The sequence below is a fragment of the Elaeis guineensis genome, chromosome 5 (genome assembly GCF_000442705.2).
Source record: "Elaeis guineensis isolate ETL-2024a chromosome 5, EG11, whole genome shotgun sequence".
Classification (NCBI taxonomy): Eukaryota; Viridiplantae; Streptophyta; class Magnoliopsida; order Arecales; family Arecaceae; genus Elaeis; species Elaeis guineensis.
In genome coordinates, this window is record NC_025997.2 from 100,884,222 (window position 1) to 100,900,567 (window position 16,346).

The window sequence follows — 16,346 nt, forward strand, 5'->3', positions numbered from 1 at the left end:
AATTCAGAAATTTGAAATTTAAAATTCAAAATTTGAAATTTGAAATTTGAAATTCAAAATTCAAAATTCAAAAATTTGAAATTCAAAATTTGAAATTTAAAATTTGGTTGAAATTTTAAATTTGAAATTCAAAATTTAAAATTTAAAATTTGAAATTCAAAAATTTGAAATTTGAAATTTGAAATTTGAAATTTGTTTGAAATTTGTTTGAAATTTGAAATTCAAAATTTAAAATTTGAAATTTGAAATTTAAATTTTAAAATTGATATATTTAGATATACTTGATCCAAGTAGCAAGTAGTCTAATTGGGTTGGTTACTATGATCGTCCGCTCATAAGAGAAAAGTAGGGTTTAAAGGCTCTCTCCTCCCATTCGATGGGGTTCTTCTATGGCGGTAGGGGTGCCGCTGCAATTATATCCCATGTAGATGAAGCAGCGAAAGAACTTAATTATAAAAATTCAATTGTAAAATTTATCATGAATGTGTTAGATTAGATCTAAAGAAATATTCATGATTTATTTTGTTTGAGTTATTTTCTGTTATGTAATTAGCAATAGGATTGCTGTTTATGAAATGTGCTGATCTGTTTGTGAAATGAGTCAACATATTTGGTGAACAAAAAATAAAACTTTTCAAATTTAAAAAATTATTTTTGAAATATCAAACCCTGATCCATCAGTCTAAATACTTAATTAAAAGAATTAAGTGTTGTCAAGTTGGTCTAGAATTATGAATTAAGACCTAAGACAATTGCATAAACTTGTGGGTCAATGGGTTAGATGGATTAGGTCCATAATTGGGTTAGACCTAAGGTTAGCTTAAAGAAATGGACTAAATTAGAGTAATTGATCAAATCTAATCAAAAGTTGAATTAGATTAGGTCAAGGACACTCTAGACTCAACTTCAATAGTTATAGTTGAATGGGTCCATGTCTTTAACTAGACCAAGATGGACTTAATTCATGGCTACGTGGTGGAATCCTATTTACCAAGTTGATCAAATTAAAACTAATGAACTGGTTGGTGTCTAACGTAAGTTCGACAGTTTGACCAGTGATTTTTAAGTGGGAGCTACTCGCATTGATTCGATCTCTAACGAGTTAATGGCATATCTCCACCACTGATCTCACTTACTTGGCCAACCTGGTGAGTTAGGTTTTGATTAGGTCACTTGGTGATTAGGGCTCACCCATGTCATTAGGTAAATCAGTGTGACTGATTTAGGTGCTCCTAATGTTGGCTTTAATTAAATTCTTTTTAATCTGACTTGGTGAAGTCATTGGGAGGATTGAAATTGGCTGGTTAATTTCTTCTCTTCTATCCTTTCATAAAAAATCCTCAAAAATTATTAGATCCCTAAAATGATTAAGTTATAGTGATAACTAAGTCATAGACTCCCATTAAGTGAGTGATAATGAGTCCATTAGTTTAATAATCTCTGGAGGCCCAAAGGCCTGGTGCTTATTGATTAATGGAATTATCATTCATAGTATGATAATTTGGTTGAGTCTTTCTGATGGTGGTCAGGTTGATCGGTCAAAGTCGGGCCTGATCATTTATTGATCCGATTCATCAAATCAAGTCATGTTAATGGTTGGACCTAACCAGATCTTTTTAGTGGAGGCCAAAGCCTACTGATTAGGTTTTGGGGCAAAATTTATTACTAGAAATTGTTTAGAGAAACAACTGGTTATGAACCTACCCATAGATGCACATGGGTTGACCAACCAAAGTTAGGCTCGTGTGTGGTCTGTGTGGATTCTAGTACCCACTAAAGAATTAAAGTAATTTCTCAAATTGAAGGTTGAGGCTACCAGTTCGTAAAAATACTGGGAGAAACTTTAGACTAAAGTCCAAGTCTTTAGTATTAATAATTTATATACTAATAAAGGTTTGATTTTCCTTTATGCAGCTATGGCCACTATCCTGTCGCTTCGATCATTATTAGATAATGACAAGCTCATGGGACCTAATTTCGATAGCTGGTATCGAAAATGAAAAATCATCCTTGAGCATGAGCGGATCTTTATGTAGTAACGGATCCGGCACCTGAGGAGCCAGCCCCGACGCTAGAGGCGTGGTCTGAGACACTTACCAAAAGTGGCTCAACGATCGCACCACCATTCGGTGCATAATGCTGGTGGTAATGAATGATGAGTTCAGTCACAGGTTCGAGAATGCCCAGCCATAGGAGATACTTCAAATATTGAACGACTCCTTTGGCACGCCTGACGACGTTGAAAGGCACAAAACTAGTTGTGCCATTTTTAATGCTCGGATAAGGGATGGAGCCTCAGTCACCGATCATGTATTATACATGATCGAAATGATTGAGTGCCTAAGTAAACTGGGCTTTCCCTTGCACGAGCAGCTCGGTAAGGATGCGATCCTTAATTCTTTGCCCAAGTCCTTCCTTCCCTTCCTTACTCATTTTTGGATGATAAAGCCTGCAGTGAACTACCACGGCTTGTTGGGGTTGCTGCAGAACTTTGAGAAGGACCACCATCTCCAAAAGGAGTCGGTGAATGTTGTGGGAGGGTCTTCTTCTGGTCGTCGATCCTTTAAGAAAAGGAAGAAGAACAAGAAGAAGAAGAATAAGAAGGTGCAGCCGCATGCTGGGACGTCTGCACAGGGTCAGACCAAGAAGCGCAAGCCCGACCAGAGCCAGGCGGAGTGCTTCTTTTGCAAGAAGCAGGGGCACTGAAAGAGGAACTGTCCTCTATACATTGCCTCCCTGGACCCGAACAGGCCGAAGAAGAAGCAAGGTAATTATATGATAGCACCTTGCAACTTTTTCATTTGTGATACTGCTGCCTGGTTATTGGATACCGAAAGCCCTTATCATATCTGTAATTCGATGCAGGGTCTACAGGTCAGTAGGAGATTTGATGAAGGCAAGAGATTCCTGAATGTTGGAGATGGAAGCAAAGTTCCAATTCTAGTTTTAGGAATCATGAATCTTGTAATCAATTCTCGTAATATAATTCTGAGTGAATGTCACTATTGTCCAAGCTTTTTATTAAATATTATTTCTATAGGCCTTTTGGCCATGTACGGTTATGAATTTTTAATAAAAGAAAATATTTGTAATATCATTTTGAATGATGTTATAATATTTGTTGGACAACTAAATAATAGAATTTACTTACTATCATAGCCTGTTAATGTGGTTCAAACCTCCGGTAAATGTCCTAGAATAGATAATGTGTCAGAAGTCTACCTTTGGCACTGTAGGCTAGGTCATATCAATAAGAACAGGATAAACAGGTTGGCTTAAGAAGAAATTCTTGAAGTTAGTGATTGTGAATCACTTCCAACTTGTGAGTCCTATCTTTTTGGGAAGATGACCAAGTCACCTTTTACTGAAAAAGGTGAGCAAGCCAGTGAACTCTTGGGTCTGATACATTCTGATGTATGTGGACCCATGAGCTCAAGTGCAAGAGGTGGATATTTCTACTTCATAACCTTCACAAACGACCTATCGAGGTATGGGTATGTCTACTTAATGAAGCATAAGTCGGAGTCGTTTGAAATGTTCAAACTATTCCGAAATGAGGTAGAAAAATAAACTGAGAAGTGTATTAAAATTTTTCAATCTGATCGAGGAGGTGAATACCTTTTCAATGAGTTTCTGACATATCTTGAGGAGAATGGGATTCTCTCTCAGTGGATACCTCCTGGAACACCACAGCATAATGGTGTGTTTGAAAGGAGGAATCGGACCTTGTTGGACATGGTTCGATCCATGATGGGGTTTGCTGGTCTGTCGATCTTTCTTTGAGGATATACGCTCGAATCAGCTTGTTATCTTTTAAATAGAATTTTGAGTAAGTCTGTAACCAAAACGCCATATGAGATATGGATAGGACGTAAGCCAGTACTCTCGCACCTTAGGGTTTGGGGGTGTCAGGCTTATGTTAAATGTTTAATTACGGATAAGCTTGGACCTAGGTCTGACAAGTGTTATTTCATAGGGTACCCAAAAGAGACCAAAGGGTATTATTTCTACCTAGCTGATGAGCAAAAGATGTTTGTCAGTCTTAAGACAATCTTTTTAGAAAAGAAGTTCCTTGGTGAAGGGACTGTTGCCTCTAAGGTCGAACTTGAGGAAGTTCGACAGGTAAAAAAATCGACACAAGTTGCTGAACCTGAACCAGATTTGGTTAGATCAGATCCGGAGCCCATTGTTCCTGCACCCTTAAGGCGATCTGGTAGAGTACCACGTCAACCAGATAGATACTATGGTTTCTTGGTCCGGGACGATGATCCTGTCGAACTTAATGAAAACGATGAGGATTCGATCACCTACATAGATGCAATGCAGAGATCTGACTCTGAGAAATGGCTAGAGGCCATGAAATTCAAAATGGAGTCCATGAAGGTCAACGATGTGTGGACATTGGTTGACCCACCTGAAGGAGTAAAACCCATAGGGTGTAAGTGGGTCTTCAAGAGGAAGAGGGGCGCAGACGGAAAGGTGGAGACCTATAAAGTCCGTCTGGTTGCCAAGAGATATCGTCAATGTTATGGTATAGACTATAACGAGATATTTTCTCCTGTGGTAATGCTCAAATCCATTCGGATTATGCTTGCGATAGCTGTCCATCTGGACTATGAAATCTGGCAGATAGATGTGAAGACAGCTTTTCTAAATGGAGAGCTGGACGAAGAGGTGTATATGATACAACCTGAAGGGTTCACATCCACAGATGAGTCTAAGGTATGCAGGCTACAGAGGTCCATTTATGGACTTAAGCAAGCATCCCAGAGTTGGAACATACGTTTTGATAGGATGATCAAGACGTATGGCTTCGTTAAGAATGGAGAAGAGCCCTGCATTTATAAGTCAGCTAATGGTCCAGTAGTAGTATTTCTTGTATTGTATGTGGATGACATGCTCTTAATCGGGAATGATGTCCCTGCATTACAGGGAATAAAGATTTGGCTGTCATCACAGTTCTCCATGAAGGACTTGAGAGAAGCTTCCTACATCCTAGGGATGAAGATCTATAGGGATAGATCTAAAAGGTTGCTTGGCTTATTCCAATCCACGTACATTGATACTATGCTGAAGAGGTTCAGCATGGAGAATTCTAAGAAAGGCTATCTACCAATAGGCCATGAAATTTCTCTCTCGAAGAGGGATTGTCGGACAACACCTCAAGAGAGAGAGCGTATGGGTAGAATTCTATATGCTTCGATAGTGGGATCTATCATGTACGCCATGACATGTACATGATCAGATGTGGCATACTCACTAGGGGTAGTGAGTAGATACCAATCTGATCCAGGGAAGAATCACTGGAAGGTTGTTAAAACCTTCCTGAAGTATTTAAGAAATACTAAGGACCAATGGCTTGTTTATGGTGAATCGGACTTGAGACTTATAGGATTTACAGACTCTAGTTTTCAGTCTCATCACGATGACAGCAAGAGTGTGTCAGGATTTATTTTTACCCTTAATGGAGGGGCTGTCTGCTAGAAGAGTTCCAAGCAGCACACAGTGGCTGATTTAGTTTGCGAGGCAGAGTATGTCGCTGCATCAGATGCTGTCAAAGAAGTAGTGTGCCTGAGAAAATTCATCACCGAGCTCGGAGTAGCACCCTCCCTTGTTGGTCTAGTTCTGCTCTACTGTGACAGCTCTGGAGCCATTGCTCAGGCGAAGGAACCGAAGGCACACCAATGGACGAAGCATATTCTGCACTGCTACCATCTTATCCAAAAAATTATGGATCGAGATGACGTCAATCTTCAGAAAATCGATGGAAAGGAGAACCTGGCCGACCCATTCACTAAAGCCATTACGGTGAAGGAGTTCGATGATTTCAAGTCGAAGATGGGTATTAGATACTGCACCGATTGGCTTTAGGCCAAGTGGGAGATTGTTGGGAATAGTGTCCCAAAGCCAATCGTCAGTCTATTGATGGTTGTGCTCTTTCTTGTATTAGTATATAAATTATAAATAAATAAAAATTATTTTGGCACTTTCATCATAAATTATTTCATCTTCTAATGAACTCCTGTGTTGTGGTGAAGTCCTTAGGACTATTTAGACTCGATAAAAGAGGATTTATCGTTTAGTCTTTAAATCTGTTCGTGACCAAATGATACTTTGTTAACCAAGGACAATAACATTTATCAAGCATAGGTCATTGTGTACCATATGGGTTGGTTGTCCTCTTAACCAAGGAGTGTGGAGACACTGGTATGGCATACAGATGAGATGTAAGGGTACATCTGCACTGAACGTGATCGACTCCGAAACTATTTCTGCTGTCAAGATTTATTCTGATGGGATATGGATATAACTGTCCCTCCGACCTGAGACCGCCACGGTGACTTGCAAGCAACTCACTACACTTAGGCACTGGACTACCTGAATTTTTAATTCAGTGATGGAAGGCTACTGGGTGTAGTCAAGTACTTGACTTGTCGGTGTGTGTATCAAGATAAGATTGACCACTCCAATTCAGGAGCTATGTACAGTCATGTTTTAATTTAGCAAAATCTTGACCAGGGTAGTCCTAGTGAGGAGTCACAGGACTGTTTGAATTGAGCATGATTCGGATGATCTAATCAGGGTTGACAGTTTAATCCTGAGTCGTCCTATACATAAAGGTCAAAAGGGATGAATTATACAGTAACCATATTCACATAGGTTTTGAGTATTACGATTGTGACTATTCGATCTATCCAGATGTCGGGTACCATTGCTAGATGGTCACTTCGATTAGTACAGGAATTGGTTCTTGTGCTATCGGCTTAGGTTCGAACCTGTGGGGTCACACACATTAAAGATTCCTATCTGATCTGATGGCTGATGAAGAGTCCTAATGCTCGTGGACTATGAGTCCTATGTGTCTGGGACTCTCTGATCAAGAATCAAAATTCTCTGATCATGAGTACCACACATTTTGGGTACCGGAGTCAAGAGTCCTACTAGTTTAGGACTCTTTGATCAAGGTTTCATATTGATGGACTTTGATACCCGATTGCCCATCAAATTTGGATTCAGTATTTATGAGATGTTTAATTAGTAATTTGATCACTAATTAACTCAATTTGATTGAGTAATTATTTTTGGATCAAGTCCAATTGAATTGGATTCAGTTGAGTTTGACCCGATTAGGTTAAGTGTTGACCTAATCGCTAAGGTATTTTAGTCCCTGATCTGATTAGAGATTGGGCTTAGTCAATTTTTGATTTGATTAAAATTTTATTAAGCCTAATTAAGCCTAATTATGTTGGATTTAATTTAGTCTAATTGTGTCTAACCTATTTTAAATAAAGTTGGTTCAATTAGATTTCAAATCACCTTGATTTCTCTCCCTGCGCCACCTCACTCATCTGTGCCCATTTGAATTCACGAGAAACAACTTCTCATGAATTTTCTCCCACACAGAAGCCATCCCACACCCCTTCTTTGTGCACCATTTTGAATGGATAAAGATGAGATTGGTTGGCCATTCAAATTCAAAAGATGTTTGAATTCAAATGGATAACAAATCTCTGCACCCACCTTTTATCTTGTGCGCCACTTCTTCCACATGAGAAATAGTTTCTCATGAAAATTATCCACACACAAGAGAGCCCACGCCCTTCTCTTCTCATGTCAAGAGTGGATAAGGATGGGTTGTTTTGCATTTGAATTCAAATTTGATTTGAATTCAAATGAACAACCACTTATCTTTATCCTCTCACGCGGTAAAAATGCTGCAAAGATGCGATCTTGCATCGTTTTAAAAAGGAGATAAGATAGGACATGCGCATAAAACATCTGAGAGAGAAGGGTGGCATGAGAAAAGTCTTGTGCATGAGAAAAGAAAAGAAAAAAAAGAAAAGAAGGGAAAAGAAGAGAGTAGTGGGCGCAGGCTTTTCTTGAGTACCCTAGGGTTTCTGCCTAGAGTTCGGAAAGTGAGAAAGTGAGCTACGAGTGTCGTGAGCCCATCAGACTTCAGAGAGAGTATCATCAACCTCTCAAGTATATCTGCTGATGATCCGAAGTATCCGAAGAGTCGGTAGATCAAGATCAAAGGAGTTCGATAAACATCGGCCATCAAAAAGGTTCAGCCACGAACTAGCATTCGTGAGGAGCCGATCAAATTGAAAGCTTTGTGTGGATGATCCACAGAGGTCAGACACACTATGTGACTGTGTTGTATCGATCAGATCCTTTCGACAGTGATCAGATTACGACGATCGACTATCCGCATAAAGATAATGTGTTCTGAACACATAACAGTAAAATATTTACTGTAGAAGTTTGAATTTCAAATTTATGCATGCTATATATATATTATATTTAGATCCTTGTATAGAATTAATACATGTTAATTAATTAGATTAATTAAAAATTTTTACTGTAAAATAATGATTTTGAAAAAATTTTAAAATTATCGTTTTACCCCTACACTAAAATTCACTTCAATCTACATACAGAATGATAAATACAAACACAAAGTTATTTACCCATTTGTAAATGCAGGATTCTTCTCTGTTCCTAATGAAGCCATACATTCTGATAACCTTATCAAAATTTATGTTCCAACTTCTAGATGCTTGCTTCAATCCATAAATGGATCTCTAAAGCTTGCATACTTTGGACTCATCTGTGGATGTGAAACTCTCAGGCTGCATCATATACACCTCTTCTTCCAGCTCTCCATTTAGAAAAGCTATTTTCACATCTATTTGTCAGATTTCATAGTCTATGTGTGCCGCTATCGCAAGTATAATCTGAATGGATTTGAGTATTACCATAGGAGAAAATATCTCGTCATAGTCAATACCACAACACTGATTATAATCCTTGACAACCAAATGGACTTTATAGGTCTCCATCTTCTCGTCTGTGCCTCTCTTTCTTTTGAAGATCCACTTAGACCCTATGGGTTTAACCCCTTCAGGTGGGTCAACTAATATCCACACATCATTGACCTTCATGGACTTCATTTTGAATTTCATGACTTCAAGCCATTATCAAAGTCAGATCCTGCATTGCATCCATAAAGGTGATCGGATCCACATTGTTCTCATCGAGTTCAACAGGATCTCCATTTCAAACTAAAAAATCGTAGTATCTATTCGGTTGATGCGATACTCTATTGGATCTCCTTAATGGTACCTCTACAATAGGTTTCAAATTTGACATCATCAAATCTAGTTATGTGGGTTCACTAGACTATGTCGGCTCTACCTGTTGAACTTCATCAAGTTCAACCTTAGAGGCATTAATCTCTTCCTTAAAGAATTTTTTTTCTAAAAAGACTGCCCTAAGGTTGACAAATACTTTTTGTTCATCAATAAGGTAGAAATAATACTCCTTAGTTTCTTTGAGATACTTTATAAAAATATATTTATCAGATCTAGCTCCAAGTTTGTTCGTTTTCAAATATTTGACATAAGCTAGACACCCCCAACCCCTAAGGTGAGAGAGCCTTGGCTTACGTCCCGTCCATATCTCATAGGTATTTTACTCATCGATTTACTAAAAATCCTATTAAGCACATAACAAGCCGACTCGAGTGCATAACCCTAAAAAGATATTGGCAGACTAGAAAAGCCCATCATGGGTCAAACCATGTCCAACAGGATTCGATTTCTCCTTTCTGACACATCATTATGTTATGGTATTTTAGGAGGTGTCCATTGATAGAAAATCCCATTCTCCTCAAGGTATGTCAAAAATTCATCAGAAAGATATTCACCTCCTCGATCTAATCGAAGAGTTTTAATATTTTTTTTAGTTTATTTTTCTACCTCATTACGAAACCGTTTGAACATTTCAAACAATTCAGACTTGTGCTTCATCAAGTAGACATATCCATACCTAGATAGGTCATCTATGAATGTAATGAAATAGTAGTATCCTCATCTGGCACTTGTGCTCATGGATCCACATACATCAGTATGTACCAGATCCAGAACATCACTGGCTCATTCATCTTTTTCAGTAAAAGGTGACTTGGTCATCCTTCTAAATAAGCAAGACTCATAGGTAGGCAATGATTCAGAATCATTTTCATCAAGAATTTCTTCTTGAGCTAATCCGTTCATCCTATTCTTATCGATATGACCTTGCCTACAATGCCAAAGGTAAGCATCCATGACATCGACTAGCCTAAGATGTTTATTAGAAGTATATATTACATTAGGTCATGATACAATATAGATCCCATTGTTCAACTGTCCACACATTATAGTAACACCATTCAAAATGATATCATAAAAACTTTTTTTTATTGAAATTTCATAATTTGATTTGGCCAAAAGGCCTATAGAAATGATATTTAAAAAAAAACTTGGACAGTCATGACAATCATTTAGAACAATAAAATGAGACTCGAATACAAGCTTGATTATTCCTAAAGCTAGAACTGAAACTGATCTTCCATCTCTAACATTCAAGAATCTCTCACCGTCTCTAAATCTCCTACTGACTTGAAGACCCTATAATGAATTGTAAATGTTAATAGGGCTACCTGTATCCAATACTCAGGTCATTGTATCAAAAACTGAGAAGTTACAAGGTTTTATCATTTAATTATCTTGTCCAATAACCAATTGCTTTTTTTTTCTTCGACCTGTTAGGGGCCAGGAAAGCTATATATTGAGGACAGTTCCTCTTCCAGTGATCCTACTTCTTGCAATAGAAGTACTCTGTCTGACTCTGATCGGTCTTAAACATGAACTTTTGGATCTGACTCCCAGCACTTTGTACCTTCTTATTCTTCTTTTTCTTTCTTTTCTTAAAGGGACGATGCCCACCCGAAGAAGATCCTCCCACTATATTCACCATCTCCTTGTGGAGCTGGTGATCCTTCTCAAAAGTCTGTAGCAACCCCAACATACTGTGGTAGTTGACTACATGCTTCATCATTCTAAAATGACTAAGAAATGGTAGGTAAGATTTAGACAGTGAGTTTAGAATCGCATCCTTCTCCAGCTATTCATGCAAAAGAAAGTCGAGCTTGCTCAGTCACTTGATCTGTTCGATCATGTACAATACATGATCGATGATCGATACTCCCTCCCTCATCCAAGCATTGAAAATGATGCAACTAGTCTTATGCCACTCAATATCATCGAAAGTACCAAAAGACTCTCTCAACACCTTGAGCATGTCTTCTGGCTGAGCCTCTTCGAACTTTTGGCTAAACTCGTTGTTCATCAAAGCCCACATGATACAACAAACCATAGTGTGGTCGTTGAGCCACTTCAAATAAGTATCTCAAACCATGCCATGGGCATTGGGAGCAGGCTCCTCAGGTGCCGGATCTGTAATAATATACAAGATCTGCTCATGCTCTAGGATGATTTTAAGTTTTCAATATCAGTTATCAAAATTGGATCCCATCAATTTCTTACTGTCTAATAATGATTGAAGCAACAAGTTTGAGGCCATATCTATACAAAAGAAAAAAATCAAAACCTAATCAGTATATGAATTAATTAAGCCTAAAGATATGGACTTTAGTCTAAAGATTCTCTCACTATTTTGTATGAATTAGTAGTCTCTACCTCCAACTCGAAGAATTACTTTAATTCTTTTGTGGATACTAGAATCCACATAGACTGCACATAAGTCCGACTTTGGATGGCTCACCCATGTACATCTATGGATAGGTTCATTAACCCAATCAAATAATTTCTAATATTTGGTTTAGCCCCAGATAACTTTTTAGTTGACTTTAATCTTCTCTGCAAGCCTTGGTTAGGTCCAACCATTAACATGATTATACTTATGAATCTAATTATCAGATGATCAGGCCCGAGTTTGGCCGACTAACCTAACCACTAGGTAGAGAGACTCGACTAAGTCATCATATTATGAATGATAATTTTAATAGTAGATGAGCACTAGGCCTTTAGGCCTCCAATGATCATCATACAATTGGACTCATTATCACCCAACTTAAATAATTTAGTTATCACCATAACTATTTCATTTAAGGGATCTAATAATTTAGACAATTTAATTTATGAATTAAGAGAAGATAAAAGAAGAGATTAACCAGTAAATCATAATCCTTCTACTGACTTCACCAAGTCATTAAATCAGATTAAGGTCATGCTAGTCGAACTAGCACCTAAATCAGTCACACTAATCAACCTTAATGGCATAGGTTAACTCGAATCACTTAGCGATATAATCAAAATATAATTCATCAAATTGATCAGGTAAGTGGATCGGTGGGAGGGTCTACTAAGCTTGCCTTAGATACCATCAAAATGGTCAAATAAGGTGCTTCCAATTAAAAATCATCGATCAAAATATCAAACTTACCTTAGATACCAATTGGTTAATTAGTTTCAATTTGACTAACCTAATGATTCAAATTCAACCACTGAGCCACAATCAAGATTTATTTGGTCTAATCAAAGACATAGGCTTGATCATCTACAACTATTGTATTAGAAAAATTTTAATTTAATCTAATTCAATATTTGGTTAGATTTAATCAATTTCTCTATATATTCAATTAATTCTTTGATTCTAATCTTAGGTCTAACCCAATTAAGAGGACCTGATTTGAGCTAATCCATGTCTCATATTTTATGTAATATCATTAGATCTTAAATTATAAATTTAGATCTAATTGATTCAACACTTAATTCTTAATTAAGTTTAGCATCAACATGGTTTGAGTTTTGAAATAATTTATCATATAAGCTTTTTATATTAAATCATAAAATTTTTTTAGATCATATCCAAATTTTTATAATTTTAAATCAAAATAATTTTGATTATCAAGATTAGATGTAATTAATTTTCTTTGCAACTTGCATCACATACAACAAATTCTAAGGTTTCAAGATCTAGGATTTTATAAGTATTTTTTTTCTTTTCACTTTCTTCTTCATGGGACCACACAGTAGCACCCCTACATGCCATGAAAAGTACCCCATTGAATGGGAGGAGAAGGTCATGTAACCCTACTTGCTCCTATGACCAGACGGCCTGGTGATTATCCAATCTGAATACTTTACTACTCAGATCATCTAATCTAACACATAAAAAATCAGATCTAAAAATAAAATATATTTAGATCTAATCTAAATAACAAATAATCAGATATTATAGCAAATAATCAGATATAAAGGTATATTAAATCATATCATAATGAAACCTAGCTCTGATACTAATTGAAGAAAAAGTATGATAGTGCTATGCATGCAATTTTAAAATTTTACGTAGTGGATATATAAGATTAAATGATTTAATCTAATTACATACATAAGATCTAATTTAGACTACTATGCCAAGATCTATAATATTATTTAATATATATTTAAGATCTAAAAATAAAAATCCACATCGATCTAATCGATGCTGTAGTCCAGATCCAACCATTAGATCTACCGAAAATAACGAAACAAGTTCAGAAATCATTATCGAACTGAAAGTTGCTGATCTTTGCTAGTCCAATACTTGGATAGATACTCCTTTAGGTTTCTCACAGCTACACAAAGATGTCCGACCTCTATAGATCATCCACACAAAGATCGATGCAGATCAAGCTCCTTGAAAGTGCTAGCTTGCAAGGATCTTCAAGGCTGATTTCTCTCTTCTTCTTCACAACTCTTGAATGCTCCAAAATAAGAGAGGATCTAGAGGAGGAAGAGGAGAGAAGAGAGAGCTCTAGAGAAAGAATAAAACCAGCAAGAGAAGAACATATGGAGCATCCACAGTAGGAGCCCCCTTTAAATAACAAGGGCTAGGGTTTTGGGTCAAAGGGAGAGGGTGACAAAGAGTCCACACCAAAACAATTTTGGATGTTCCAAAATTTCCAAAAATGGCTGGTTGGCATGAGGAAGAGATTTGGTATCTCACACATCCAAAAACACTTCAAAGAAAATGAGAAAAAAATCCCTAGGCACCATCCTTCTTTTCAAGTTTAAAAAATCTCTTTCCTTCTTATCTCTAATTCGGATCGCATTCAAATTAGGTAGGAGATAAGATCATGACTCATCATGCTTTGCTGCCTACTCTCATTGAGCCTTATCTTATCACACCAAAAATCTCAAGCCATATCCAATATTGGTGCAGAATTTTGCCAACGCCGGAGAAGCTGGAGTCGAGAGGATCGCATCCGCCATTGGGACCTACAAGGGAAGTCTAAACTGGAGTTGGGGGTGCTCCGATAAGATCCTCCGATGCTCAAGTCAGTACTCTGCCTCAATAGAAATAGAGCACTCAAATAAAATTTTAGCAGAGTTTCGAGATAGAGTTTAGAGCTTAGAGAAGAACATATCTGGGAATCCCTTTTTATAGATGGAGAGCGTAACGATTGACAGCGACGTCTGTAACTACCTGGTAGTGGGCCGTTCGGGGCCTCGCAGAGTTTGTTACGGAGAGCAGTGGCATCAGGGGGCCATTCAAGGTCACGTGGAGTTTGTTATGGAGAGTGGAGTGGTGTCCGTTATCGCGACTTGTCAGAGAGTGGTGGAGCTGAAGGAACCAAATCTAGGGTTTCAGGATTAGATCTTGAAATATTTTCAAGATCATACAGCGAAAGACTAAAATAAATTAAAATTTATTTTTTAAAATCAGAGAATCCTTAGATCTAAGATCCTATTACATGATTATTACATAGCATTAAATCAAAAATTAAAATATATAGAGCATGAACTACATGTTGATCATATCAACATGTTTCTATACTACATCTAATGTATGTATTAAACAATAGATCAGATCTATTATCTTGCAAGTTAGATGTTCTAACCTTGCTGATCTGAGCTTGAGGATGATGTTGCAAGCCACACATGCATCCGGCCTCTAGGAGTCATCCACACGAGCCCACGAATCTCGACCAGAAGTCCTACTTCAGAAAATCAGCACAGTATGCTAATACTGCGCTGATCCTTCTTTGATGGTTGATCAGGTGCTTCCTTCTTCTTGATTTGGGCTCTTTCAAAGATGAAAAGTAGGAGGAGGAGTTTTAAATCTGAAATGCTCTCAGAAAACTCAAGATGGAGGAAGGGAAGAGATGAAAACAAACAACCCTAGAAGAAGACCCTCTTCTTCTTCTCGTTTCTCTCTCTAAATACTCTATCTTGTGTCTATTATATCTCTACGATCCAAAGGTCTTTATCTCTAATTTTTGGATGGCCCAAAGGTATGTCAAATATCTATCTTCTCCAAAACTTTCATGAAGAAACTCATTTTATAGAGAGAGAGATATGATAGAGTCCTTGCCTAGGTCAAATACCTAGTCAAGGCTTATCCAAACATGGCAAGATAAGGGGCGCCCAACTCTTGAGCACCTCCTCCTTATTTTCATGCATAGACTATCAGAAAAGGATGCATAATATGTACCCTAAAAGTCACAAAAATTTTAAAAAAAAATTGGATAAATTCGGTGCAAAATTGAAAGAGTTTTGGATTTTTAAAACTCTATCTCATAGAATTCGAAATCCAAACTTATTCCTCTTTGATTTGATCCAAACCACCTTCCATGTAAGAAAGAAAAGAGAAAACCTTTTATGGACATGGGAGAGACCTGGGAGAGGGCTTTTGTTGCACAAAATAAGAGGAGATTGGCATGGAATAAGAGAGAGGGTGTGGGGGGGCTTATGTGACGCAAGGTGGAATCCTAGTCTTACTAGGATTCTAACTCATGACTTGTTTTAATTTGGTTTCTCAAACCAAATCAAACCAAAATTAGATCAATCCAATTAAAATAGGTCTTAATCTAATTAAAAACCTAATTTAATTAGATTAAATTAGATTTAAATCTGATCTAATTTTTTAATCAAATTAGAAATTAGGTTGACCTAAGTCCTAATTGAACTAGGACTAGTTTTTCCTTGCAATTGGCTTATCCAATAAACCAATTGGACTTGATCCAATCAAGCCCAAATCAAATCTAATTAAATCATATTTAATTAAACTTAATCTCAACCTATTGGCTTAATCAAATTAAGTCAATTAACAATCAAATTGCTAATCGATCCTCCTGCAACACTTGCACTGGGTTAAATGTCAATCGTATTGATTATTTAACCCTAGAACGATTCTTAATCGTTGATCAACCATCCGATTGGATCATGAACTCTAATGTGTGTGACCTCATAGGTTCGAACCTAAGTCGGTAGTACAGAAATAAATTTTTGTACCAATCGAAGTGACCATCTAGCAATGGTACCCGATGATTGGATAGGTCGAATGTGTAGAATAACATCCTTAGAACCCATGTAGATATAGTTTCCATATAATTCATCTCCTTGACCAAAATGATCATAGGACATCTCAGAGTTCAACTGTTAACTCTGATCAGGTTGTCCACATTGTATTTCAAAATATCAAATCCATCTAATGGATTACCCTGGCCAAGGTTT